Source organism: Pungitius pungitius, chromosome 6 (assembly GCF_949316345.1).
Source record: "Pungitius pungitius chromosome 6, fPunPun2.1, whole genome shotgun sequence".
Lineage (NCBI taxonomy): Eukaryota > Metazoa > Chordata > Actinopteri > Perciformes > Gasterosteidae > Pungitius > Pungitius pungitius.
This window is the reverse complement of record NC_084905.1, coordinates 12,256,892-12,281,703: the sequence shown is the minus strand read 5'-3', so window position 1 is coordinate 12,281,703 and position 24,812 is coordinate 12,256,892. Positions and strand designations below refer to the sequence as shown.

The 24,812-nt window shown below is 40.9% G+C and overlaps 1 protein-coding gene across 3 annotated transcripts in view; it reads right to left on the bottom strand.

The window, feature by feature from the left end:
- sema4ba (sema domain, immunoglobulin domain (Ig), transmembrane domain (TM) and short cytoplasmic domain, (semaphorin) 4Ba) overlaps positions 1-18,641 on the bottom strand; it is a 41,490-nt gene extending 22,849 nt beyond the window's left edge. The window contains exons 1-2 of one of the 3 annotated variants that reach the window (XM_062562852.1): positions 11,818-11,973; positions 162-11,277 (exon numbers count right to left, since the gene is read on the bottom strand). The gene's annotated coding sequence lies outside the window, so the exon portion shown is untranslated. Of the gene's footprint in view, positions 1-161; positions 11,278-11,817; positions 11,974-18,317 lie in introns of those variants that run through there. The other 2 variants (XM_062562853.1, XM_037451402.2) reach the window with 2 other exon arrangements.
- Between the last annotated feature and the right edge of the window lie 6,171 nt (positions 18,642-24,812).

Sequence of the window (24,812 nt, the reverse complement as noted above, 5' to 3'; positions counted from 1 at the left end):
TAATCATTTTCCAGACTACGCTTTTGCAAATATAGAAACAATTCCTGGTATACAGAACCTTATATCACTATATCACTGAATGGCAGAGACTGTCCAATTGCAGCACTACTTATATGACCCTGTGAGCCTTATTAATAGCAGCAGAAACAGGTGGTACCAACATCAGCATTTGCCATCCGAGTAGAGCAGGAGGGTCACGGCTGCCTGGATTCCACACACAGCCTGTTGACTGGAATAGTGTTGACGGATGAATACGACCTCTTGGCCTGCACGCCATCCCAGGAAGCCACCTGCACTGACACACACTCACACACGCACGCACACACGCACGCACGCTGGCCACTTACGCCACAACCCTCAGACAACGCAGGACTCGGGCCCACACATGTGGACGGGCTGGCAGATGTGACAGGTGACCATTGTGGGAATATGGTGTTGACACAGATCTGCACCTCTACTCATTCAGATCTAAAGAGACCAATCTGGGAGTAAGACATTACAGCACTTCTGCCTCATCTATGCGTTAATGTGACTAATCCTCAAACATAGATGTATTCATTAAACCGTGTTCTGTTTACATAGTTGACTGCTTTAGATTAGGAATACTACTCGTGGTTCCTAGCAACGTTAAACATTAATAATGTCTTCAATAGTTGTCACGTTTCTTACATACGAATTGTGCAACCTGATCTGAACAACAAGACTTTATGCACAAACATAGCAATGGATTCCTGAATAGCTGCCGCAACCTAACCTGCTCCAACGTTAATGCAGAAGTCTGTATTTCTGATTAGGGAACTGTGAAGATGAAAAAAAAGACTCTCTTTTTCCTGTTCGACCCATTTTAAGTCCAATCCCCAGACCGAGTTAAGAGTAATTAAAGGCTCATTCATCCCTGAGTGAACCGTACAGCGGTAATTATGACCATATGCTATTCCAAAGACTTTTAATTGCCTAATTAAAATCTTATTAAACTATTGAACAGAGATAAGGGACATTTTGAACTTAACAGTTCAGGGAAGTTAAATTCATCACGCTTGCTTCTCCCTTGGGGTTTGTGACACGCGGTCAGAGGTTGTGAATTTCATCACAAGCACTGCTCCTTAAAACTTCCCAAATATGAAGCTATCAGGCGCTACAAATGTATTGATAGATCAGATTACTATATGGCTGTGAAAGTGGATGAGCATATTTCATCACCTCTGCCTTTGAAACCTTTACAAGTGCCTAAATCAACCCGGTTTCAGAAGTGAATATAATTGAAACGATATTCTATTTCATTCAATTTCCCCTCCGTGCTAATTTCCATAACAGATGTGGAGCCAGCAGAAGCAGCTCGCTGATGAAATGTAAAGTTGGTCTGTCTTCGGGCCTGCTAACACTATCAATGCTGTGGATGAAAAATGAGCAGCGGGGGCTCTGAGACAGACAGAAACAGTGCATTAAGAGTCAAGAGGGGAAAGAACGACAGGGAGGCAAATGAAAGGGCAAAGAAACCTTTTTCTGCTTCTAATGACAATAACAGGTATTTCTAGGCACCTCAACATGTGTTTTTTGGTACTTGTATGCATCTGTGAAGATGGAAATCATCTGAGGTTAACTAACGAATTCTATGAATTCTTCACTACTATGTGAGGGTCTTTTGCCTCGCTTGGCTTTGTACCCTCTAATCCCTGGCACTCTAGCCAAGTCTCCCTGTCAAAACACATCAGACAAGGCATAAACCTGGTTTAAAACTATTCATGTGTTGTCATTAATAAACCCCTCAACACGGTAAACACTGAGGCATTTGTAAGAAACTTGCTGAGTGTACTTTTCTCTCTCGTTGCAGTATTTTCAGTTTTTAACAATCCAGTGTAAGCTGATCCACTTTTAGGAAGCTGCCTGCCCTGTTGATTGTGCTGAAATGGCCTATTTCTTTTCTACAGTGGGTGTTACTGTTGTCACGACCTACATCTTAGAGAGCATTCAGGGTTTGAATGCATTTAGTATCCAAATGACATCTGATTTCTTCATCAATCACCGTAGCATTTCGATACTCAGTCCATGATTAGAACTGATCTGTATTGCTTGTCACGGTTTGGGTCTGCTCTATGTCTTACTTTGTAGTTTTCATGTCTCTTGTGTTCCTGGGTGACTACACTTCCTGCCTTGTCCTGTGATTGCCTGATTGATTCCACCTGTGTCCAATCACCTGCACCTCCCTTGTGTATTTAAGCCCTGTGTGCCAGTTGTCCTTTGTCGCGTCATTGTCTTTGTCACTCGTCGTTGGTGCACGTCTTGATTTTGGAATAAAGAGCACTTTGTCATCGGAAACCCTGCGTTTGAGTCCTCCCTGCATCCTGCTCCAGCTGCGATCTCTGACATTGCTCATAAAAAAGGCAACATGATACATCCTGACCTTTGTTGGATTGGCAAAACCAGCCCTATTGCGGCCCTCTTTCCTTATACCACAATTATTTGTACTATAATAAATATCTATACTATGACATATAAAACACACAACACAACGGCTGTGCAAGCAATACTTGGATTATTGGTCAAGTTTAACTTGAACAAAGTTGAAGTTGAAGAGGTTTAGACTTCATCTTTAGGTTCTTCCTCTAAGACTCTTTACACTTCTTATTAGCTTACTAAATGTTAAAGAGGCAACAATCCAAATGTTTGAGTGCCGATACCCATACCTTGACTTTGGGTATACCAGTCTTTAATAAATAACCTGGTGCCTCACTTTACTTAAAAATTGATTTCCCCATTCCAAGTACATGTCAAATTAAATCTCAACGTTGCAGCACCAGGTGATGATCTGACACTTCCTACAAATTGATACAGGTTACATTTTCAGTAACAGCTACAGCTGGAAAATTAAAATCCTCTCAGCACTGCATGCGAACTTAACAATTAACGTCTCACGTGTATCTATGCGGCAGCATAAGGATGAGGAGGACATTTTGAGGGCTTTTCTATGTCAAAATCTTTTTTTAGGACTAATACTACATGGCGGTGATGAGATATACATATGAATCTCTTGCAATGCAATTACAGTATTTGACCGTTTTTCCTTTACACACAGGGAGAAAATGCTTTAAGATTGGCTACACTGGTTGTTTTCGTTCCATTAGCATTATGCTGGAAATAAACAGAAGTGTCATGTACAGAAGTCACTTCATAGTAAGTTGTGAAGTAGTTTGGACCAGCCAATGAAAGTGTGATTGTAAACCAAAATATTCTATGAAAGAAATGTAAACACATAGTAAATTGTTTAATGTATAAAATACAGTAAAATCCCGTTTAAGATGGAGGGCCTGAGTTTTTTCTTTAGGTGTCCTGCCGTCTGACAGACACATGTGAGGAGCCGTTTCTGCTCTGGCTGCTTTAAGTAGGTCAGGCCTTTTGAAACACTCACTCTCATTCTAAATGTCTCCACTTGTTTGCCATAAAATTCTGTTGAATTCACCGGAGTGAAATATTAACCCCTGATAACACGGCATCAACCTGAGGTACTTTATCTCTCTTTTTCTTGTTTACCTTAATTATCTTCATTTGTTAGAGTAAATAAGTCTATGATAAACAGCTATGCAGAGGTTCAATTGAATATTATTTTATGTCAAAATATAATAAATACACCATTAAAGGAATTATACAATTGTTGTGACATTATTTGTAATTATGCAAACCAACGTCTATAGCGTTTAATAGATATAGTATTCAACACACAGCATATATTAAACACTAAATAGATAAAAACGTGACAAATAATCATTTAAAATAAAATACAAGCCAACATTTCTGAAATGCGAAGAAATCCTTGAATTCAGCATATTTCACATCACTTTTTTGCAGTTGACTTCAAATTTAATTATTGTCTATTATCTAAAAGATAATGTAAAACAATAGTATTTTGTTCCATGTTAATGATGCACCAGTCAATCAGCAACAAGCGTGCATTGAAATATGTAACTAGCTTCAAATTGATTAGGCTGGCGCTGCATTCATGGAAGGCGTAAACAAAGTGACGTGGCCTCTCTCCCTTGGCGTCCGAAGCAAGACGCAGCACACATTCCAGTAGCTTAGAGGCTTATGCAGCTCAGGCTAGAGGCCATTGGGCAAAGAGCTGCACACATCCATCACTGCGTGAGGCCGATAAAGGCTCAGAAGTTCTGCTTCCCTACATGCCAATCAACGGCAACCACAGACCCCACTCAAATAACACTGAAGAGTTTAGGGAGAAGGACAATGCAAGTCAAAAGTTGGGACTGGTGGGTGACTCGATGTTCAAGGTGTCACAAGTCTGACTGCAGAGGTGTTTAGTTGACCCATGTAAATAAATAAGTTGTTTACATTCAGTGTTACACCCAGACTCGTTAAGTTTATCCTTGAGATCTAACAAAACAGCTAATAAAATAATCTAATGGTTGATCAGTGGATTAGTGCAACGTTATTGGCAGAATCAAGTATTACGTCAACACGGGGCAGGTCTCCATCCATTAGTGTTTAAGTCAAGCCTGATATTGCCTTACTCACAGAAGAATGATCCCACACTGGAATCCGCACACTGAGCCAGCTGATTAATTAAACACTTGCATCGGCCGATACCCAAAGCCCAGGTGTGCGCTCCGTAACTGTAAAAGCAGACGCTGGTACATCTTTATCAGACACGAATAGTAATACTTTTCGTCTTTACACCGGATAGCTGCAAACTCTGGAAGCAACCTCAAACATGTGAATCGCTTTTCAAACAAGATGTTATGTGCCACTGAAACTCAATACTGTTTATTTAAAGGCCGTGTGAATCCCAAACAGCTGTCATGTTGTTTGGCCCTTTTGAAAATCAAAAGCAAGGATTCATTAGAGGGAGCAGTGTGTTCATCCCAGCAGATATAATCATGTTCAATCACTCTTTGTACAGCCTAATTCAATTGACACCTGTGAGAACCGTTTCAAGGATAATCCAGTTGTGGTCAAAGTAATTTTCATCAACATTGGCATTCTACAAGGAGCAGAGTGAAATCTGTACTCAACTTGTTAATAAACACAAATAGTATCAGATATGTTTCTAACTTGGTTGCATATATTCCCTTCCCTCAACATGCCACTGAACCCAGCATCGCTTCATGGTCACATTATACTTATGAGACATAGTTTAATGGATTCAGATGGTATTACATTGTACTGTTTTCCAACAACATTAAGATGAAATCAAAAATCTGATCATGTGAAGACTGTCTGGTACTCGCTAAATCTAAACCATGGGAAGAACTAAAGACATGAAGTAATAGAAGAAGAAAATCAGCTTTCGTGTACCAGTGGTATTTACTACTCATCTCTATGTATAATCCTTAATATTCCCTCATAGCTGATATAGCATGAATTCTGTTAATTTGTTCTCTCTATAAGGCAGATACACCACAATAAAATATCTTTGTGGGGGTTGTGTGTCGCCTTTATGTGGGGTCTCAGAGTGGGTCGGGCTGCCCCCCACATGCAGTGATCTCACTTAGTAAAGATCAATAGTGAGCTGCACATTCCTCCCTCCAAGTCCTGAGGAGTCACTTAGGCCTTGGTATCCCAGTCATTCAAACCATTTGGTGAATCTTTAGCTCACAGATATTTGGGAAAGATTCCAATCATTGACCAACATCCAAATAGACGGGATTTGACCTATCGGCTGCACCATTCGGGAGGGGGGCGGGCTTGTGTCACTCAAGAGTACCGCCCTTTAGACAATGCACATGCAGCTGTCAAGGGCAACTTTCTCAAGGTAGCATTGCACATTTTATATCTAATTTAATATGTTCGTACTTAACATTTCTCCTTATGTCCTTTCTGATTTGTGTTTAATCACACGTCGCACGTAGCCTAACACAGAGAAAACTTTTGGGGCTCATATTGTAGAATCTTTGGCCCGCTGAGTGTTCTATTTAACCAGAGAGGCATAATAAGGGGATTAGCATCAGATTTCAGTGTGCTTGAATACAGGTATACAGGCAGATATAATATATTGCATAATTTCCTTCCGCTGTGCACATGGTATGAAGTAGTTCATCCAAAGGGAGTCAAGTAAAATAAAACCTTTTTTGTGCCAAATTGTTGGTTAAGAGTTTTAAAAGCTGGAACGGTGTTTATGATGTGAAAAGGGAACCTTGAAGTTCATGCACTCGTGTGATTCTGAGATACAATCTCCTGACACGTCCACACGGCGCCCAGGCCCTCAAAGCTGGATGCGTGTAGATGGAGCTGATGTCATGGAAAGATGGAGAAGAAATGATCCGTTACTCAAATGCTGAGATTTCAGAGCCTGTGACCTCTCCTTAGACATCTTCAACTACGTGGGTAACAAATGGTTAATGATGTTGCCACCAGATGGACAAAACGTTCTAAAACACAATTGATTGGATGATAAAACATTATTTTTTACTTTCAGATTTAGTTCAATAAAGAATAAAGGGTTTGGACGAATTCTGTATTAAGACAAGAAGGCCCATTTAGAATTTCTCTATAAAAATGTCTAAGATTAAATGTTTAAAGAAAACATTCAAGTCATGCTGGTAAACCTCTAACCCTTTTTTATCTTTCCTCACTTGATTTCCACAAACCCAAAAGGGTGCACTGAAGTTCCTTCTGCACTCTGACTTTACTCTGGGGCAAGTGAATGATGACAACTCGCAACTAAACAAAAGAGGACAAATACAGACACTAGAATACCGACTGTTAACGCTTTTATCTTATCAGCAGATATTAATGCATTTTTATTCCACAGAGTCAACTTTATGGAGTATTGTCCCGTTAAGACACTGAAAAAGTGTAAGATCATAATTTCATATCCGGCATTTACTCCCTGTCAAAATAGAGATGGACGAGGTAACATATATTCTGTCACCTAAACCAGTGACCACAGAAGAAGTGATACTGCGAAGGATAGCACCGACAGGGTTAGTTAGTGAGCTTAAACGGCACCTGCATGCTGAACAGCTTCATCCCCTCCAGATGTCTCGTGGCCTCGCTAGACCAAGAGCCACACATCTATAACTGTCTCCTGGACTGCCCAGACTCTGCAGGATAACTGCCAGAAAGAAAGCAGAGATACAGAGGGGATCTGAGCCCTGCAGCCACTCATGCTGCACAAAAAGTGCTGAAAGAGGCCGTAAGACGCCTTGTGTGCTGTGTCTTAATATATCACATCTTCAATCCCTTATGATGAATTATTCACACTGTGCGATCTACTGTGCCTCTCCCCTAAAACATCTGCCCTGCCAGCCTGTCTGCCATGTCTGGCTTACACTCTGTACTGCCACAGGAAGCTTTTAGTCTGCTATCCTGCTGTCTCTGTTACATTTAACCCCCTTCCTCTATCTCTATTTCTATCTCTTGGACTAGAGGTGCAATGCATCAATGAGAAAGAGAGATCATGTTACAGTGTCAAAGATCCATCTGTACAAGATTTCAACAGGAACACTTCATAAAAAGTATGCTCAAGTAGGGCGGTGCGTGAGTAATTGAGTATTTGATCCGGGTGGCACTGTATGTTCAACGTATCGAGTGATAGTGAGTATCATGTTAGGAAAGCGTAGTGACACTGAAGGCTCATCTGCAAAGGGCCGACAAGGAAGCAAATGTGATTAAGACCACGTCCTGCTCTGAAAAGTAAAGCTGTGTGGAAGTGCCCTCAACACGCATTCTGTCAAATAGCCAGCAAGAGACAACTTACTTACTAGAACATGACTTGATTTTTAAGTCAAACTGTGTTTACGGTCTCAATTTATTGTTTGCAGTCTTCTTAAATACAGCATGGTGGTAGCTTACGGTCCTATTTTGAGTGAAATAGAGGAGTTGCTTTAGGGTGTAGCTACCTAGTGAGAAAGGTACTTTGGCATTGTCCTGTCTTGGGAGTCTGCGTTCTCGTCTTACAACTTTAAACCTACGCAGTGTGTTTTTTCTTATTGAGGTTTTTTCCTACAAATCTTTGGAGAAGTGTCATCTTTTCTGGTGGCAAAAAGCCACAATGGCCACAGCAAAAATACAGAACTAGAGGCATCGAAACGGCAGCGCACAAACACATGGGTGACGTGACAATGACCACTTCTTATATACAGTCCATGCGTTAGACCCATGACAATCTCTCATTGAGTCATATATAATTGTCATTTTCCCCTTCATTCAGAAATTGGAGTTAAAGTTGAATTATTTAATGAGTAGTCAAACATAGGGTTAGTCATGAGTAATTTGGATGATGTCTAAGTGTAACATAGACACTAAACATCTGGCTAACTAAAATCAGATTTTCCCTGTTTTGCCCTGAAAAGGTCCGATCTGACAGAGACTTTGCGGCGATGAAGTGTTTAGCATTCCAACTCTGGGATAAATCAACAAGGGGGGGGCGGCGAACACAAAACGGCGCAGGGCAGGTTACATTGCATACTTCCACAACATTAAAGGAACAAGTGTTCGGAAGGGATGAAAGGTGCAAACTCACACTACCCCTGCCTTCCCCCGTAACCTTTATGGATCTAGAAATAACTTGAAATCACTCCTCCCACCTGTCATCTTCCTCTAGACGTTTCTCTTTCAGCAAAGATGTCTGACTAAGAAGCATGTGACTCACCCAACACTATTTGTGTCCAAGGTCAGAAGAGGGAATACAAGCAATGGGCCTCAAGAATTTCACTGAAACCGACTTGTTAATAAAGAAAAATGAAGAACAGTTTGTTTACAGTGAGATAACTAGACGTGTGATCGGAGAGTCACGGCAGGAATCTCTGAAAGATTCAGCAGCAGCGTTGGCACATTAAAGGGCACAAGCTGGAATGCTCAGAGATATCAAATCACAGCGGTGGGGGAGGGACGGGCTGCTAAACAAGGCCCGTTGGTGGCTGATCCCATTAATCAGTCCTACTCTCGTACTTATGTCAGGAAGCACACAAACACATCCGACCGCTAACAACAACCTGATGCACGTTTGCTGCGTGTGGCACTTCACAGTCATCCTTTCTGTCCAGTGTCAGCGGTGTGCAGACCTACACATAGCCAATAGGATTCAAATAGGCTTTATTGAACATATGACATGCAAGAATAACGTGTGAGGGGAAATGTTATGGAAACACACTCTGAAATGACTTTTTTGCGTTCCATCACACAACGAACGCTGAAATAGATGCAAAAACACTTGGTGTCCTAAAGCCTTATCAAAGAATTGTGTACAGTTAAAACAAGGCAAGATCCGGGAACCCTTCATACATAGATGACTTTCGGTGAATGTTGGTCACTGAAACAAAAACAAAGATCTGGCCTCAGCCCATGGCCACAGTCATTTCCCATATCGTGTCATAGTGCTGGACTGGAAATAAACAGAGGAACCCGCTGTGTTCCCATCAGAGAGTACACAGTAATAGGACTCCCTGATGGCCTGTATTTAACCTTTAGGTTACAAGTGGATGGCCACTCCACTGCCTACTCCTCCTCTGCTCTTGACCCTCACTCATTTTAGTCAGCACAGTCCAAAACTATTGAAGATTCAGAACAGCTACTAAAAAGACTTTTTGGATCATTGGACAACGACTACTTCCAAAATCAAAATCATTTTTGAATCTCAACTATCAGACAAACAAAAAACAATGTTTGTGCTAAAAACAATTGTCGTTTTTATATATCTCTCTCTCTCTCTCTCGCTCTTGATGTGTTACTGCACTAAGCTTTGCTCTGGTCTTGAAGGAAGTTCGCGATCTTTGGGCGGCATGCTTAACACAAACATGCTTTGAAATTCTTGAGAGAAATAGCAGTACGAGTTTCAAGTCAGAGCTATGCTCTTGTGACACAAATTCTAGCCTAGGAATCTAAACTTACATGCGTAACACTAAACCATATGGAGGGAAAAACAGCATTTGAAAGAAAATCCAGAAAATGTCTCTCCCTCACGCGCGCAATTACAGGGAGATAGTCGACTTGAACAGATGAAGGAGAAGGATCAGAGTAGAAATAATGCTGAGAAAATGCCCTTGGGATATTTGCTGACAAAATGGAACCACGTGTATATGGGTCCAGGATTGGGAATCCACCTGTGATAAAACAGTGACATGCAGTATGATTTATTTTAGTTATCTGCAACAGATTGCTCACTGCTTTGAGCATGATTTATTATTTGCTTGAATTCTTTTCAGCAGACTTGATGCAGAGCAGCCCTGGATCATATAAATCATCAGTGTGCAAATTATTTAGCGTTCCAGTAAAACTTTAAAACAATGATATACTCATCCTTTCTCTGCAAGTGACCATCACCATGTTTTGTGATTTATGTTTTTTCTCAAAGCAGTCCGGTATTGATATTATGGGCACCATGCTTTACCAACGAGCCAAAGCTTTCCTGACAGCATCATACAAGCAGTTCATTGTCAAGGCCGCTGGTATCCAGAATGCAACCGCCAGCTGTTTTCTTTGTGGATCAAACCAAAAGAAAACAGCAGGCCAAGGTCAGCACAGACAGGCTTTTCTCCTACAGCAGAGTGATAAATCTCCATATACGAGGCCAAAAAACAAAAAGGCCTCTGTCACAAACGAGATAGCACGGCTGATTATATTCCTCCTAAAAATATCAACCACTCACTAAATGAACTCTGTTTGTTTGTTGATCACAAGGATCTGTGTCTGAGGGTGGGTTTATACCTATTTTCATTTTAAAGAACTGATGGAGACAAGAAATTCCCCACAAATCAGGAAATAAGTTTATTTGTTTATTTGAGGTTAAGGGTTGTTCTATTAATAGTAAAATTTAACAAATTGCAGTTATAAAAACACATCATATCTGTATGTTTTATGACAAGACTGGGATTTATCTTTAAGTATAAGATATGCAAACACTAAAACTCTAAAAAAAAAAGCAATTCTTCACAAAACACTTGCTTTGTAAACTCTAATGACACTGGGGAAGGAGCCTGAGAGCCTTTCAAGTAAAAGGCATTACGTGTCAAAACGAGTTTTAAATTGACCAAACTTTTCCATTAATGCTCTCTAGCCATTAACTACCACCCACACACCTGACAGTAGCCTCATCTGTGCTGCCCGCAGCGTGTGGGTGAGAGATTAGAATTCCACACAATGACACCTGATGCTTCTGTCTTGTGGCTGTATTAAAATTAATTTCACTGTGCCTATTAAGACTTGGTGTGGACAATTATGTCCTTGCTCTCGCCCATCAGATTTTCCACACTGCTCTGGATTCACACACAGTTTCCAGGCTGGGAAAACATGTGTGTGCACTGGCTGCCACTTTGCCTAAGCTTCAATCTGTGGAAAGAGGCCCCAGTCCCAGTCACAGACACACACACACACACACACACACACACACACACACACACACACACACACACACACACACACAGAAGCTTTAAATATGAAAACACCCGGGTAAATAACTGTGTTTCCAAAGTGAACAAGTCCAAGACCAACATCTCTAATGGCAAGGGTGGCTCTTACACACACGTTCACCCACAAATACAAGCGCAGCACACACAGAAGCTTGGTATGTAATGACACCCTTTGCACTGCTATCACCTTGCGATAAAGACCTGCTGGAGAGGGCAGAGGTCTATTTTGTGTCCGCTCACACCCACTTTTCCCTTTAAAGAGAGAAACTTACACCAATCCCACACAGGCTTCGTCATGAAATGTCTTTAAATAGTTCTCCAGCAGGGATATGACAGGTTATCCTCTCAGCTTTGCAATGTGTAACCAAAACTGCAGCGTTCTCACATCAATGATTTATAGAGCCAAAGCACCACTCAGTTAATGAACACAGGGGGTAGTCTCTGCAAGCACAGTACTTACACTATTTCACGCAGCCGAGCAACAACAACTTCCCGCAGAAATCAAAATAAGATTTAACTTTAGAGTCCTCCTCCATGAATTGTCAGAAGAAAATCCAGAGTTTCTAAAGCTCTCGGGTGACAGCTGTGAGCCCGCTGGTCCGCACTCTGCCTGACGCCGCCTCGCACTGCGCTCTACCTCCAGGCGCCCAACACACCGAGGCCCCTCCCACCACACACGGGAGCTCCTCCCACTATTCAGAAGCAGCCACGGATGACTCCTGTCGAGGCTGTGCGTCACTCCTTTTTCACTTTAACCACCAGTATGTAAGATTGACTAGTGCTCATTTTGTTAAAAAGCAGCGCAGTGTGATGGCCCTTTATAGGATACGTTACAGTGGTTAATGGTCCAGAGGCAATGAAGAGCAAGTGAAAAGAACAAAATAGTCTTTGACTTGTTCTAAAATGCACATATACATTTTTCAGATGTTTCTTGTGATTGGTGATTGGTGATTTTGGTCACAAGACTGCAGATATTCCACTCTTAGGATATCCTTGCCACTTATTGCGAAAGAGTCATTTTAAGGTTACACAAGAAAAGTATTTCTGCAACATACCATCACAAGGCTTGGTTTTTAAATGAGACAAATCATATTGAATGTATACCCTTTCATTTTTCTAGCTCTAATGTGAGTTGGTTCCATTGTTATGGGCTGCAGATTTTTACCTCTCATCCCGCTGCCTGTATCCATAAAGACTGACTTTAATTATTGTGATTACTAGTAACTCCAATCAACCAGAGGAAAGGAAATCAGATTTTCCCAAATCACACATCATCAATTAGCCACTTATGTCTTTATCAGTAAACATCTGTGTAAAGTAGTAAAACTTTAAATCTGCTGAGATTCAAATTTAACTCTAGATTTAAAAGGAAAATGAAGGGAATGCAGAGTTGATAGCATGAGCCAGTCCCAGTTTTATTCATTGTAAAGGGAACATTCAGCTCCCATGAACCACAAACCCCTCTATGCGTCATTTACAAAAAAAGCTTTATATACGTGTTTGCTTGTTATGCCTTAATATTATTAAAACAATCTCAATTGTGTTATTCAATGTTGTAAAAACGAAAGCAGACGTGCAAGCTTGATGACACTAAAATGAATTTACACCACTGAGTCCTGTCAAAAGTGAAGTGACACCAAATTAACCAAAGATATTTACAGGCTAAGTATAGAAAGGTGTAAGACAGCGGGGTGTTGAGACGGGGACGCCGCTGTCTAAAATAGCATATGCTAATTATACACTTTAGGCAACTGCTAAAGAGGGAGACGTGATGCCAAGCTTGCGCTGTTGGGATTCTGAATGCCGGCTTTGTGAGTTTAGATTCCTTGCCGTCATCTGAGATGTACTTTGCCACAGAAAAGCTACCCGGTGTATGTCTTATTTACAGCGTATGTCAGTCAGACATCCCCTCCCCTGCTGGACTGATAACACACCTCTTGTTGACTTGGATCACCTGCCAGCGTCATACAGACGGCCTTTTGTAAACAATCCATGGAGCATGAGGAGCACACGGCTCAGTCCAGTCAAACATTCTGTGCAGCTCACTGCTCGTTGCCTTGTTAAACTCGCTGTTCTCAAAATGTTGCATTTCCTTGCCTTCATTCTCCCTGATTTTAACACAAACCTGTTACAAACACGAAACAGCCCAAATGTCCGTTGGTTGCAACTGGTTAAAAAATTCTGTTTTGGGGATGATGAGATATTTCCATGTTAAGAGATGGAAGACATTTGAGTATACTGCCATTTCTACAGTGGAAAAATAGTTTAAAATTGTATAGAATGCGTTGCTTGAAAGGTTTGAGAACATTTTCAAGGGGTGGTTAGACTATTATATTCTTGGTATTCATGATAATTTGTTTTCAGTTGTAAATCCAAAGTTCTAAAAATACAAACAGTATTTTGTAATTTTATTGTTTTCCTTAAGATGTTTAATACACATCTGGCAGAAGTGCTGACAGGGCATTCTATATGAATGAATAACAGTCTGTGAATTACAGCCCTGCGATAAGCCTTCATGTTCCACATATTAGCTAAATGGAGAGTCACTAAGGCCGACAGGAGCACTAAAAACAGCAGAGCGGCCCCGAGCCTTAACGCCCAGCCTCATGTTATCCCTCCTGTGTTCAGCGATTACACTCTTTGACTTTGTCATTAAACTGATCTTTGTGTTACAGCAGTAGTGTAGTGCCTATGTTCTATATGTTGAAACGCATACTTTTTCAAGTGAAAGAAAAGTGAGGCCAAGCTAAAAGCGTAGTTCACTTGGTTTGTGCAAGCAAATCCACTTTTGGTTTTCCACGGTTAGGCTTCCAATAACCTTGTGACAACTAAGTGCACAGTGAAAGCTTTTCACCCTTTAGCAAAAACTCCGCTGAGCATCTCACAGGTTGTCAGTAGTTATCGATTATCGATCTGTGCAGTGCTACCTATTACTGTAAAAGAAAATCCCAGTAGAGAAACTCACTGCGAGTTGCAAAGCAAGACTGCTGCCAAAGTCACAACTTCCCTGACGCAGCTTACATTTCTCCTTTGGCCTGGTTTTCTTCCTCAGTCTTAATGTAAAAAGAGGCCACTGTAAAACCCGGCACTAATGACTCTGACAGGGGGGAAAACTTTAAAGTAGGGCTGTCAAATGATTAAACATTTTAATCAAATTAATCCGAATTTTCAGTGGATTAATCATGATTAATCACACCTGAATCCTAACCATTTTTTCTTTCTGAAATGCATACTAAAGATAAATAACAGGACACAGATATATAATTATCATTATTATCATCATTATTATTTTTTACATAAATACATGTTATTGATATTTGATTTTTTAATTCGTCCAGGAAAGGATCAAAGCAATGTAATTTGATAAGTTACAGACTGATTTCCCTGCATGGCTCTAGAAGGGTCTCGAGCCTCTGCAGTTTATCCCACTCTGCTGTGAGTTTGTGCTCCTGATGGTCCAGGGCTGCGATGACCAGACATGGCCAGACATGTCAACCCTCCCGATGTTTCAAAGCCCCTCCCGAAAATCTCCCGGACCGACCTTTCTCCCGATTTCCACCCGAACAACAATATTGCTGCACCACCCGTCACTGGGCGCGCCGTTTCAGACCGAACAATAATAAAGGTTACACCTTGAAGTCGAGCGCGGCGATTAGAACGACTGGCGCTGCAAAGAAATCCGCTAGCACCCCCCATTTCAGTGTGAAATATTCCCATACCTGGGAGGATTTAGATCGCATTGGCTTCTCTTCCTCCGCATGTTTCAGAACACTATTACGGGTCTCTCCGATGGTCTTTTCTCTACCTCAGCGCTGCTCTTTATTTATTTTTCTTAGCAAAGCTCTGCTGGGCGGAGCTTTTTTTCTTCTCTGTTCTGCTGCGCGAGAACCGGGGGAGGGGGGCGGGGTCCGGGTCTCTGGCGCAAACGACTTGCTGAACCTGACGGCCTGACATATGCCTGCAGGTGGCAGTAATGTGTTGTATAGGATGAAGTGCATTCCCTAGAGGAAGAGGCACTTTACTGACCTGAATAATTTGTCACACTGCGCATGCGTGAAATGCGTCAAAAAAATTGACGTAATTAACAACAAACAGCTAATTAACGCCGTTAACGCGCTATTTTTGACAGCCCTACTTTAAAGCAATCTTTTATATGGCCCTTTTCCACTTTGACATCTGAATTTTGCATAGCTTACACAGCTTAAACACAAAGCGTTTTGGTTTCGAAAATGTTTTAAATGGTTTTTGGTGGGTTTGGATACACAGCATCATTTTTCAATGATTGCCTGGGAACAGTCACAAATATCAAACCCTATTTTAAACTAAATAAGAAACATTTTCAATCTTACCCTATTTGGGTGACTAAGCCGTCAGAAAAAAAGCACCAGCTGAGGCGGTGCTTTAGAGTGACCTCAAATTGAGGCGAGTGACTCATTAAGATATTGAGTGTGAGAGGATCAGCACGTTGGCTGTGGTGTGATACAAGTAGCATATGATCAATCACGCTCTCCTCAGATGGTGTTGATATGTGGCGTGTTGAGGTTTTTCATCCTGTGCTTTGTTTGTTCGGGGAAAATAGAGAAGCTGTGATTTGATAGCATGAAACAAGCAGAGCATTACTCTACATACTGGCTCTCCAGCAGAGGGGGTTTGTGGGATGAGTGCCCTCTGGCATGGAGGTGATGCCAATGAGCAATCCCTTGTGGAGTGTGTGTGAGAGCTTTTTAACCAACTACATGACTCACCCCAGGTCCTATATACTGTTGCATGCATGCTCATTTTCTCTATGTCACCATATTATTTATTACTCACTAGTCTGAACCCATTGCTGCACTTCCCAGTAATTCCCGTCACATGACTACAGCAACCTCATACTGTAAAGTGTGACTTATCACAGCATGCTGTCAGTCAGGTGCCTTTTCTGGATGTGGCAAGTTCTCTGTCAATACTTTCATGATCTGTTCATCTTTTTCAAGAGAAAAATGTTTAAAGTGTCTTTGACTGCCAAGCTATTTATTGGATTAACAATTTGTCAAACCAGAGCCAATGGCAAAGCTCCAAAGCAAGTAGGTTGGCTTGAAATTCAACAGAACAGAGCAAGACGAACAGCTCGGATGCTCCTCAGGAGGCCCTGCACTTGCAGGGCGGCAGCTCAACTTTCCAGTGAGGCCGATCCCAAAACTAACACCTAAATGTCATTCTGTGTGCCACAGAGTGGTGAATTAATTAATTCATTGTTTCAAAACCTATTGAAAAAAGCTGAAACTTGGTTTTTATTAGTATACAATTTCTTTGTTAAATATCTTTAAGCTGTTAATTGCTTAATATGTGGGTCAATGGTAAATTATTATACAAGCAAAAAACATTCTATGGTTTGATTTTCTCAGACGTAAAAATGGGATAGTTTTTTTGTCAAGAAAATTTGGGACTTTTAAGTTGTCAAAATGAGGCTGACGTTGCCATGGCATTTAGAAATTGTAAAGCAGAAAAAGGGAAAGCACCATTTTGTCAGTTTTCTGATGTGCGAAAGAAAAAATTCTTAAACAGAGAAAGAAAACAATTGTTGATTGCGGGCCGAAACAATATTGATTTACAATACAAAACAAAAGAATCGGTCTCCAGTTATTTTATATACCACAACATATTCATTTTAATATGCTAAGAACTTAAAGAAAAACACAATCATAGCTAATTGGCAGTATTGGCCGTAATAACAGTCCACTGCGTCTACTTTTGCATATTAGTGAAAATGACAGTGGGATATTTGCTTTCAGTTTCAGCTGTCAATTAATAACATACGTGCTGTGGCAAGATAACCCATTTTCATCCAAAGCAGAAGAGTAATGATCTCCGGGATGCTGCGTCTGCTGAGTCTCAAAGACCAATTACCTTTACTGTAAACATGATCCCGTCCCTATGGGGAAATCATAAAATGACCCCAAAAGTACCACATGGTTTCTCTTGACTTAATCTAAGCTGGGACACTTTTCCAGAATACATCTGGATCCCAAAGGGCTTATGAGATTGTGATTAAGAGAGTTATTAGTCCATCTAGATGATTACAACACAGGAGAAATGTTATACTTCTACGGCCCGGTGAGATGAACAAATGGCATTAGACAAAGAGGAAGTGGAAACGAGAAACTACTAAACACTAGGAAAATCCTTAGTTTTAAATTAGTTATGAGGCCATCTACATGTGGGGCAGACGAGACATGAAATATTGAGTGCAAGATTTAAGGTTAAACAACTCCTGAAAAATCCACAACTTTATATTTATAACCAACCCTCTCTGGTCCTTTGCCACAACTACACATCCTGTTGAAGGACAATGATGAAAGTGTTGGTAAAGCATCTACGCAACGCACTGAAAATCATTGCTACATTTCTGTAGCACTCAAAAATCTGCATTCAGAGTCACTGCATCCTTCATCTCGCTACATGAATGTCATTGCACACGCCCAGTTTTTGTCGAGCAGACAAATCAAAGTGAGACGTATTCTGAAGAAGTAAGCAATCTATTGTTAATTTGTTTTTACCCCAAAAGTATAACATTCCTGTGATATTTAAAAGGATTAACAAAAAAGCTTCAGTTCATCTGTGATAAAAGATCCACAGGAGATGAGAAACCACTTCACGCCAAAACGTAATTGTAGCTTTCCACAACACATGCTGAATTACCTCTGAGCCAGCATGGGATCCGTGTCATCTTTACCATGGAAACCAACATCATACTACAGTACATGCACACACAGAGGGAGCAATTGCCATGGCATCCAGCACCGTGGCGACAAGAAGCTTCCTGCGACCGTACCAATTTACTCAGCAGCTGACTGGACACTCAGTCAAACCTTCTGCCTATCACTCCCCAATTCACTCTCCTCTTCTCTACTGCCCTCTTCCTTTCTTTTTCTTTTTTTTTTACAATACATTTCATTTGTCATGACCCAGAAAGATTACCTTTGATCAGCAGAGGACAAGGTCTTGCAGTGCTATGTAGGAGCGGCTCTGTGTCGAGGGGTGACAGAGGAGGAGAAGCTCTGCAGGGATCCCAAGAGATGCCCAGGGAGGCAGCTGAACCGGCACCGCAAGCACGCACGCACGCATCCACGCATCCACGCATCCACAACCACTACCACCACCAGCGAGAGCAGCAGCAGCGGCAGCAGAAAATCGGAAAGGGAGGGGAATTAAATATTTTTAAAAAGCAGGAGAGGGGTTTGCTCTATCAGCTGCAGGAACATTACATCATGGGCTGCCTCTGTGCAAGGGTGGGAGAGGAGTGGACGGAGAAAAGGGAGGTGCTCCTCGTAGCCGCATTCTCTCCGTCACCGCTGAGCTCTTTTCAGAGCATGTACAAATCCAAATCTAATATTCATGAACTGGTAACTGTAAAAGCCCCTCAGTGGTTAGAGGCAGAGCAGGGAAATAATCAGATCAAGTGCTCTTAATTGCGTATGATCACTGGGGTTTGTTGTCAGAATGGATATAATATGATGTATACTATAATGTGGCTTATCCCTTCAGGGGAAACAGACCGTGTGTGTGTGTGTGTGTGTGTGTGTGTGTGTGTGTGTGTGTGTGTGTGTGCGTGCGCACTTGCAGTTGTTAGTTTGTGGGGCCATGTAACAGGGAGAACACCAATCTTGTGGGGCCCAGCAACCTTGTGGGGCCCAAAATGAGGGACCCCACTAGAATGATCATCATATATGGGCTCACAAGCCTCCCCTGACATGCCTGTCGCTTTTTTAGCACATGTCTCACAAAGTCAGAAAGTATGGAAAAGTGTGTGTGATGTGTGTGTGGATTTTTTACTCACTAGTGCCCCAAGTGTTGGAAAGGTGGTATAACATCACACACACACACTTCCTGGTGTGTGTAAGGGTTCAGCCAATGAGGGGCCACTATGAAATCTCGCGAGATTTTTCGTGAAGTCATTAGCGATATCTCATGTCTCAGCATACCAAAGCCATGCAGTGTTGGCTGCTCAACTGGGAACTTTGCAGAGAATAAGGTAGGTTTTTGCTTTTTTTTTTATCTGTTTCTCAATCTGTACCCACAGTATATTAATGGATTAATAAAGTAGCACTTTATTCTGTAAATTACAATTTCTTGGTGCTGCTAGCTGCTAGCTAGCTATATATTGCTAGCTTCTACTGTTAGTTTTAGATCAGAAAATGCTAACTGTTAGCTACAGCATTGTTATACTTAAGATATTTTTTCTGATGAATAAGTATAATATTAACATTTGTTATGACAACGCGATTACTGCCGCATTATTTAGTCACAAAAACCGTAATCTTGTTACTCTGAACGGCAAAAGTGTGCCGCTTTGGGTGACTGTCAATCACAGGATTTTCCCGCGATCGTCACTTTCGGCCAATCGGAGGCTTTGTTTATGTCTGTGGGGCGGGTCCAACAGCATGTTAGTGTGGCTTAGACGAACGCATGCAATGTTGATGAGTTAGGCTGTCTGACTGACTGCAAAGGCTTAGAATAACGAGTGCAGCGCTGGTGAGTAAGGATTGTTATGGACTGACTGCAAATGACTGCTAAAAGGATGGTGGACACGTTTGTTTCATACGGAGAGTTACGACTCCGTTCGCTGCTACGTAATTCAACCGGTGGCCCGGAAACATGTATAACTGATAACCTCCGTGAAACACGGAAATCGGCGTTTTTTTAGCAGCGTGAGTCACTTCTTAACACACGGGGGTCGGTGTCTATATACATCTGCTTTGATGAGTTGGGTTTGTTGTTTGACTGAGGACGGCAAAGGATGGTGGACACGTTTGTTTCATACGGAGAGTTACGACTCCGTTCGCGGCTATGTAATTCAACCGGAGGCCCGGAAACATGCATAACTGATAACCTCCGTGAAACAGACGGTGTCTGTATACATCTGCGCCGTTTGTCCCGTGGGTTTTACGTGTACGTCTGTTGGCGTTGCAGCGCTGAGAGTAAACAAACTATCTCAAACAGCTGACGTGACGTGATAACAGTGCTGTAAAACTTGATTTGATGTGTGAAGTCATTCAAAAGATGTTAAAGGATTTTTTAAAGGATAATTTGCAGTGTATATAATAGTGTGGGGTTGTGTGCAGACGTTACAATGTGATCATTTAGAGGATTTTCTAGAAGGGCTCAATAAGCAGATAGCTGTGTTTTGGGGGGTTTTCATGGGGCCAGAAGTTACGATGCCAACCATGCAGACCGAATAATATAAGGATTGCACTGGTCAGACACTCAGCCTTGGTAATTGATCCCAGCATGTAGATAATAATGTGTATGTTCTCCTTTGTGCATTTTGATAGTGTTGTTATTTGCTTTCATCTAGTTTGTAGACTTGGTTCTGCAATAACAAGTGTTAAGGAAACCAGGGCCCTGTACTATATAGCAGGATTCAGGGTAACGGCTAACAGTTTCACTCTGGGTTTCTGATATTCTCTTATTACCCAGTAAATTGCTAAGATCATTTATGCTGAACTTAAAACCTCCTCTAGAGAATGTGATGTTAGAAATAAGAGATCAACTCACAGCATTTATCAGTAAGTGGAGCTTTCTTGTTCGGTAGTTAATATTACACAAATACTAAGTAGTCAAAGTCAAAATCCTGACCAAGGAACACAGTTTAAACAGATTTAAAAACAGACTTCTGGCAACAAATCACTGTCTGTGCTAATGTGTGTCAATTTATAGATTCATTATATCACTGCTTCATCTAGATCCCGATAAGGTTGGCTAAAACGACGTGTGTGTGTGTGTGCACGCAGTTACTTTCAGGCTGAATATATGTTTTAAGCCTCTCCACTTTTGTCAAATATTATAGTTGTACATTTATATGTGTCGCTTGGCTGACAGCATACTTGTCTGGGTTTTCGATTTAAAGCTGGGATTCAGAGTTGGTGATCGGAAAATTGATTACAACTATGGTGGTGATTCACAATGGCCATCGCGTCAAAAGGTGTGTTGGTTATAGGTTTACTGATTCATCGGTTTGTTAATCTGGGAGATTATAAAGTTTGAAATCTGTTTGAATTGGCTCATTAATTCAGCTAGTGTATCTGATACTGATGGTGTAGTCTCAGATCTATAATAGCTGATATATATTAGTTATTGCTTTTTATTTTAATATCAGGTGAGAAACCATCAGGGTTTGGTTGTGTCAGTAAAGACAAGGATGTTGCATTTACATCATTAAATTAAACATAAATGTTGCCAGTACAATAGTTAAGAGTAAATCAGACACTTTTCTTGACAGAGTTGTTGAGATAACTATACTATTGGGAAGTTCTAAGTCTGTTCTTTTTTTAATATCTCAATTATAGGTGACAAACTATGAGGCCCCTGCTGTGGCTATAGAGACAGAAGACACCCTTTCAAATCTGTCTTCCCATGAGGAATCCAATGGAGAGGAAGCCATAGCCCAGGTAAATATGTAATGTACACACTGCAATTCTGCACGATGCAATTCTATTATCACGGTATGATGGTGTCAAAATGGCTTTTGTGTTATAGCTTTCCGTCAGAAACCATCATTGGGTTATTCTGTAGACTTTAAATTGAAGGAACAGACCCATAACAACCCTACACATTTTGTTTCTAGTCTGTCCTTTATGGGGTCCTCCTGTCTTTATCTCCTTCTAAATAATTTAAAGTTAACCTCGCACACACACACCAATGTTTCTAGTCCACCCTTTATGGGGCCCTCCGTTTTATCCAAACTATAAGTATTTTTAAATACTTTTAACAACACATTTCAGGATCTAACCTCAGGTTTTTACATGTGTAATTGTCCACTTCCTGAGCTGATGCATGTTTAAAAGGGGTATTTTAAACATGATGCACTGCAGCCCCAAAAATGTTGTTGAGGGGTTCCAACTTTACACCCACATGTTTCTAGTCCACCCTTTATGGGGCCCTCCGTTTTGTCCAAACTATAAGTAACTTTTAATACTTTTAACAACACATTTCAGGATCTAACCTCAGGTTTTTACAGGGGTAATTGTCCACTTCCTGAGCTGATGCATGTTTAAAAGGGGTATTTTAAACATGATGCACTGCAGCCCCAAAAATGTTGTTGAGGGGTTCCAACTTTACACCCACATGTTTCTAGTCCACCCTTTATGGGGCCCTCCGTTTTGTCCAAACTATAAGTAACTTTTAATACTTTTAACAACACATTTCAGGATCTAACCTCAGGTTTTTACAGGGGTAATTGTCCACTTCCTGAGCTGATGCATGTTTAAAAGGGGTATTTTAAACATGATGCACTGCAGCCCCAAAAATGTTGTTGAAGGGTTCCAACTTTACACACACATGTTTCTAGTCCACTCCTTATGGGGCTCTCCGTTTTGTCCAAACTATAAGTAACTTTTAATACTTTTAACAACACATTTCAGGATCTAACCTCAGGTTCTATAGTCAATCAGTACAGTAGGGAGACGATGCTATGGCGCACTAAGGAGCTCCAAGGATGAAATTGTTTTATTAAACATAGATCAATATGTATTTTGGAGTCATTTCTTATAATGACTAATTGCGCCCTAGTCTGAAAGCATACAGTAATCTGAACTACAATCTATCCAAATTCCAACTAATTCATTACTGCAATTGATGATCGATGCAATAGTGTTTCAGTGGCAATTAAAATGTACAATTCTTAAACAAGTCAATTCTGTGCTCCTTTTATGTCTACTTAGGTAAACAAACTGCTATCAAAAGAACCTGGACACCCGAGGAAGCGGCAGCGGTGAACCGGCATCTACGGAGATGCATTACCATGAACAGTGTTCCAGGCAAAGAGGAGTGTCAACAGTGCATTAATGCAGACCCTGAAGCTCTCCGAATGCGAGACTGGAAGGCATATAGAATCACTACTTTGAGACGAAAGTATAAGTGTGAACTTGCTGATGCACCGTCATATTGACAGTGTTAACAGTCTCTTCTTGTGAGGCCTCTTTGTAGGCAATGATAAAGTTAATCTTGTCCCAGTGACTTTTATTTCTGAACACTGAACAATTGTCCAATGAGTAACTGAAACTATTCCGCGCCCCCACAATCAAACGCCCGCATGGGGAGATTTTAGCTTTTACTTTACTAAGTTAATAAAGACAAGAGAACATATTATGTGTTAAGGAGTTTATTTTATGCAATGTCGTTTGAGAAATGGTACTAGGAAAGCGTTGAGTAGTGTTGAGCTGGAGTTCATTATATTAATGAAATTTAATGCCCCATATACCTTATGATGATCTTTGGTTACAATGACATCGAGCCCTACAATGTCTTTGATAAGCAACAAAAAATATGTAAACATGTTATTTCCATCAGAAGACATTGTGTCTTGCGAAGATACAAAGTCTAGAAATGGTTGTCTTGCTAAGATATTAAAACTAGGATTGTGTATGTGTGTGTGAAAGAGGGACTCGCAAGTTTTGAATGTTAGAAACAGAACCCCACAAAGTGACAAAAAAACTAGCAAGAGAAAAAAAGTTCTGAATTTTAACAAATTAAAGTGATGGTAATTATATAGATTTTTTTTTCATCTTACTGGATTTTTTACAATGTTGTAGCACTGCCAGAAAGGGTGGATCCCACATTTGGGTAAAATAAGTTCGGGCCCTACAAAGGAGGAACACGAGTATGTGTGTGCGTGCGTGTGTGTGTGTATGAAGTGCCCACACAAAGTCTTTTCTTTGTGGTAATTCGATTGCGTGACAAGTGCTTGCCTACCAGTGCTCAAAGCGCATGCTGCTATTCAACCTCTGCAAAAGGTCATCTGAGATTTCACGCAAGAGCCGTCAGTGGACCTGTATACTAGTTAGGACAGTGATTATATTTAAGGTTAGCCATCACAACAAATTTGTCAAAATTGCTGCTTGACTATGCCAATGCTATGAGCACATCTGGGAGCCAGAGTCCACCCATATATTCCCTATTCCCAGTGGTTAGCTGTTAACCACACACACGCTGACGCACCACAGATCTAAATGCTTCCCCACAAAGATAAACATACAAGTATGTACGTACATAAACGTTATAGAAACAGGCTTAAATACATCAAATGAGAAGGAAAAGCAAATATGTTTATGCCAACTACAACCAGTTGTGCAGTTTATTTTGACTTCCCCCACTATCAAAATATTCTGTCAATCAATTTAGCACTTTATTGTTTCAGCTCCAATCAACATTGAATGAGGGTACTTTGTATTTTTACAGAAGTGGGACAAATGATGGAAAATAGATACCCGTCCCTGCAGCTTTGAGATTTTACACATTTTGAATTTACTCTATGTTGAATCCTCTGTGTCTATGAGTTTGTTCCCTTTCTATCCCATAAGAAAACAAAGTGGCCAGAAAGGAATACATGTGGAAGGTTCAAGCCCAAGCTTAAACGTAACTACTTGTTGTTTTCATTATTACAAAAATAATAGTTCCATCTGCAATGTATTGTAA